We start from the raw sequence: 6,000 nt of genomic DNA on the forward strand, positions 1-6,000 counted from the left end.
TAGCATCTATCGCATTTGATGTTGTTAAATCGTATGTGCGTATCTTCCCATCTTGGAAATATTATACTGAAGATGAAGGAAAATGCCAGTTGCAGGTGTTTGTTTAGGAGTTATGTGTAAGTAACGTTATTCATGGCAATTACTTTGCTTCGTCCCATACATCCTACCTCCATGATGGTTATAATACAGCAAAATTTCCCATTTTTCTCTATAGAGAAGGACCGATTTGGAAACTCAGGATGAGTTAACCTGTGCTAATACCTCTCCTATCTTCAAGAATGCTTGGTGGCAGTATCGGAATTACCTGAAGAAAACGTACTTCACCGGCAAATAAACTTATCAAATTCCCTTATGTTCTCTTGAGACACATTTACTGGACGATGACTGGGAACGCCTTGTTCTGTACTGGTCCCGAACCAAGAATGTGGTAAGGTCTATGAGCTCATTTTCTATTTTTAAGTATTATATTCTTGCGCCTTAATGTACTTTGTTCATGTAGAACAAGTGCCTAAACCTGAAGAATAACTATTCTAATTTAAGATTCCATTGCTATCATAGTTCAAAAAAGCGCTAGGCATTAATTGTACGTTTGGCCACCGCCTTGCACTTTACTGACCAAAGCGCATGCTTATGCGCAGTTATGCACAGATTATGCGTAGTTATGCGCAATGCGTTCTGCCAACACCTAGAGCCTAGGCGTGCTTAAGCGCTCGCTTAGACGCGCCTTTTTTAACTACGATTGCTTTGCTCTTGTATCACTGTATTTACTCATACAAACTTATTTTTAAATTGAAGGATCCAATTGAAACTCCAACGGCACAGCAGGTATGTTCATGCATGTTTCTTTAACAGGTTTGCTCTTATCAATAGCTCTGTTGATTTCAATTTCAATTGTGTATACAGTTGACTTTCATATCATGCACATTACTAGCATCACAACAGAGCCAATAGTGTTGTTGTACATGTAGACCCGTGGTACCCATCTGAAATCTTGTTGTGCCGTGTAGTTTCCCACGCTTTGTATTCTTTCACTGCTGCTTTGTCTTGAACTGATATGATTTGAACCGTGTCTCTATTTTGCTTTGGCAAGAAAATGCAGTGACCATAGGACATAGATATATGTTTGTTTGATGCTTTTATTATGTACTAGTACTTGGCAATAGAAGACTTGGTAGTTTAATCCTGTCCACCTTACTAATGAACTGGTTCACCGAAATGAGTTTCATATACTAGTACATGCTAAACTTGTTATGTGTCTGCTTGTTTCTTATTTTAGAATGCTGACAGAATATTGGGGAAGAGTGCCTTATTAAGCAATGGTAAAGGAAGTAATGCAGATAACATTCAGGATAGTGACACATCCTTGTTGGTCTCCAACAAAGCTGATAAAACAGCTCAGGAAGACTATCTTGAAGACAGCGAGACAACCCCAAAGTCCTGTCTTGGTTTAGTGTTCGAGTTACTGGCCACTACCGCTTGCACAAGCTATTCAAACTCACTGTCTGAATCAGTTCGGTTTCTTGAGTCTCAACTACAAGCTGAAAGACATTGATCAGTTGTGCTGCGACAAGAAGCGGAAGGACTGCGGAAGTCCCTGGAGCATTCAGATGCATACTTTCTGGTGCAACAACAAGCGTTGGAGGATTTTAGCGCCAAACAGGACAAAGCTAATCAACTTGCTAAGCTTATTGCCAGCATGGTGGATACCCAGGATAACGTTTCTTGAGCTCTTCTGAAGTTGTTTCAGTTATGCTCTTGTTTTGCTGCCGCGTTTATTTGCACTGGTGGCCAATTTTGACGGACAGTGTATGTATTGTGCTGCTTTGTTCCCTATATTTGCACTGGTGGCGAACTTTGATGCCCAGTGGATGTAATATGTGTAATAGTGGTAATAGGCTAGCGTTAATTGCTTGCTTATTTATTTCCTTATTGTCTTGTTTAGTTGTTTGCTTGTAGTCACTGCAGTTATTTTTCTGTTTTTTTCTAGTGGCCACAATAGCCTATTTTTGGTAACTAGGCCAAAATAATCATGGGCCTTCTACGGGCCGTATGATCCATGGGCCTTCGTCCGGCCGTAGGATCCATCAGCCTTCTATACGTGCCTTAGGGTCCATGGGCCTTCTACGGGCCGTAGGGTCCATGGGCCTTCTACGGGCCGTACGATCCATGCGCCTTCTACGGGCCGTACTATCCATGTGCCTCATATGGACTGTAGGATCCATGGGCCTTCTACGGGGCGTATCATCATTTCGCCAATCATGGGCCGTACTATTCGTGGACCATAATGGGCCGTTAATAGGCCGTATTTGATAACTCTATGAAAACAGCCCAACGGTTTTTTACATGAAAACGGCCCAACGTATTAATGGTCCGCAAACGGGTCGACTGTAACGACGGGCTGAATTTGGCCCACAAGCAGAAAATGATAGTAACGGGCCATATGTAACCGAATGCTGCAAATGAGCCCAAGAATCAATGGGCCCTGAGAAGGCCAAAAGATAACTTGGGCTGGAAACGACCCAATGGAATAACGGGCCGTTAATGGGTATAAAGTGATACACTGTTCATTACGGGCCAGTTTCACCATGGGCCGTTAATGGGCCAAGATTTACAAAGGTCCTCATATGGGACGAAAGAAGTCATGGGCCACACATGGGCCAGAAGTTAAACGGGCTGAATCATATTGGACGACCCAGATGACGCTACTGGGCCTAATTCGGAAAGGGCGTAACGGGCCCTGGGTTAGCGGGCTATAAATGGGCTATATGCGAACAGGCCGTTAACAGGCTTTCCGTGGGCCGACCTACCACCTTTTGACCAACTCCAATGGGCCGGCCTTTTCACAGGAATGGGCCTCGGTTGGGCCGTGCCATGTGTCGCCGTATCATAGGCGCCTTTGGTCCAACGGTGAGCCGACACGTGTTTCCTCCAGCCAATGATGATTTTACACGTGGAAAATCCCCATTGGTCGGGGCTGTTAACGGGTTATCGGATCCAAAACCCGACCCGATAGCTTAATGGTGTTCCGTTACGATGGATGCCACGTGTCGGTCACCCTTGACGAAAGCACTTCTGTGACGCGCGATTTATCGTCATGGAAGTGGACACTTCCGTGATGATAATTTTGGTAATGTCATGGAACACTTCTATGACAGCACAGGTATGACTATCTTGATTCTGTCATAAATTTATCATGGATGTACATGCATGGCAAAAAACGCGACCTGCTGTGACAAGCACGTATCATCACGGAAGTGTATTTTTTTGTAGTGTATGTCCGGATTCCCGAGCTCTCCGAACAGGATACGCGCTCGCGGGAGGATGCCGCCCTAACCCTGAATCCAGAATCAGGCCACATACCAAACCCACAGGGCAAGCTTCCAAGATCGGGAAACTCCCCTGCCCCGGGATCACAGATCGGGTCAAGGTCCGGATTTCAATCCACCCACCCACCCAGATACAAACTATCTTTCCCACATTAGGCAAGCGCCCCAAGAGACAGTACATCACTATTGGGCCAGATTCCTCCTTGTAATGAACAAGGTCAAGGACTGTCGCGAGGAAGATGCAATTTCATTCTTTTGCAACAATTGCACGGACAAGGGAGTCCTCAACGCCATAAGTCGCCTTGACGTAGCACATTTCACTGATTTGGCGGACATTGTACGGAAATACTGTGCGATGGAGAGTGCCTGGAAATCCCAAATGCAATTTTGGGATAATCTGGCTCTGACAAAACCCCCAGTCCGAACTAAAAGGGCGGACTCTTATAAGTCACCCGACGCAATTACAAAGAAGCAAAAGCCCATTACAGGGCATGGAACCGTATTGGAGGGATGGCTCAACGGGCCCTGCAAAATTCATAGTACAACGGATACCATATCAACACATAGCCTTAGAGCATGTTGGGTACTCCGGCAAGTTGCCAAAAGCGGTGAGGATCTCCTCACCCAAAATACCTCAGAGCACCTCCCCACAGATAACAACACAGTACTAATAGTCTTCGAGACCTTCGCCTCAAATAATAGGCGTAAGCGAGCACTCCGCGGCCTCGCCGAAGTCTGCCACGTGGCAACAATAAATCCATGGAGCGACACGACTATCACCTTCAATGCCAGTGACGAACCTAAATTCCAAATAGCCCGAGCACCAGCCGCTCTGGTCCTCAGTCCAATTGTGGACGGCTTTCGCCTCACTAAGGTGCTCATGGATGGCGGCAGCGGATTAAACCTCATCTATGAGGAAACTCTCCAAAAGATGGACATAGACAAAAACCGTATTGAGAAAATCAGTATGACCTTCCGAGGAATCATCCCTAGTCGGGAGGCACGTTGCGCTGGGAAAATCACACTTGATGTGGTATTCGGCACTCCGGAGAATTACAGGTCCGAAGAAATTACATTCCATGTGGCCCCGTTCAGTAGCGGATACCATGCCCTTTTAGGGCGGGAGGCATTCACAATTTTTCAAGCCATACCCCATTACGGGTACATGAAGCTCAAAATGCACCGAACACTTCGAGTGGACGGATGCAGCCACGGCCGGGCTAGAAGAAATCAAAGCCATCCTGGCCGCCAACCCAATCCTGGCCACACCAACTGTTGGCGAACCAATGCTATTATATATAGCGACAACTCACCAAGTTGTAAGCGCAGTGCTCGTCGTCGAACGAGAGACGGATGGACATAAATTCCTTCTTCAAAAGTCGGTATATTATGTATCCACCATCCTCACTCCATGCAAATCACGGTACCCACATTACCAAAAGATAGCATACGCGGTGTTTATGGCATCCCGGAAATTACGACACTACTTTCAAGAGTGTTCGATCACGGTGGCATCCGAAGTACCACTTAATGACATAATAAACAACTGTGATGCCACGGGCCGGATTGCTAAATGGGCTATTGAGCTCCTCTCGTTCGACATAACATATAATCCACGACGAGCCATTAAGTCGCAAGTACTAGCCGACTTCGTAGCCGAATGGACAGAAGACGAACTCCCTAAAGGTTACGGCGCATACTCCAATTGGATTATGCACTTCGACGGCTCTAAAATGCTAGTTGGTCTAGGGGCTGGTGTCGTCCTGACGTCCCCCACCGGAGACACGGTGCAATACTGTCGCGACCGGTTTTTCCGGGTAATAATTTCCAGAAAAGACCGTCGTGCTCATCAGCCCCAGGATTACTGTTAGCTGATGAGGCTCCAACTTGATACAGAAATTCCAAGCAAAATACAAAATATGTAGTACAAGACCATTCTGGCCTGTGAGTACAACAAATGGTTTCTAGTGGTTGATGGCGGAAGCGGGTTGTGAAACATCAGTGTCTATGGGACTCCATTTCCCACGGGAACAGCTGACCAGGTTAAATTCCTATCTTCGCGAGGCTGCTATCTCCATTGAGTGGTTTCCAGGGCTGGCATCGCGTCGCTCCTCTCCGTGCAAGAAAAATCTGGCCAAGACAATAGCCAGGGACAAGCCAGTGAGTACTTTGAATGTACTCGCAAACATTATGAACACAGGTATAATATAACAATGATGTGCTGAAAATATTTTATGCTCATGACGTCAGTCACAATAGATAAATGAAACTCTGATGCGTGCAAGCAAGTTATTTATAAAATTGCAATAACATGGTAGTATAAAAACTTATGAAACAAATAACAAGTAATGCCACAGTCGGGCGTCTGATGCGACGCCACATAAAGGGCTTTAAAAGAAATGCCACAGTTGGGCGTCTGAGCGACGCCACATAAAGGGCTTTAAAAGAAATGCCACAGTCGGGCGTCTGAGCGACGCCACATAAAGGGCTTTAAAAGAAATGCCACAGTTGGGCGTCTGGGCGACACCACATAAAGGGCTTTAAAAGAAATGCCACAGTTGGGCGTCTGAGCGACGCCACATAAAGGGCTTTTAAAAGAAATGCCACAGTTGGGCGTCTGAGCGACACCACATAAAGGGCTTTAAAAGAAATTCCACAGTTGGGCGTCTGAGCG

The sequence above is a fragment of the Triticum dicoccoides genome, chromosome 5A (genome assembly GCF_002162155.2).
Source record: "Triticum dicoccoides isolate Atlit2015 ecotype Zavitan chromosome 5A, WEW_v2.0, whole genome shotgun sequence".
NCBI classification, from domain to species: domain Eukaryota; kingdom Viridiplantae; phylum Streptophyta; class Magnoliopsida; order Poales; family Poaceae; genus Triticum; species Triticum dicoccoides.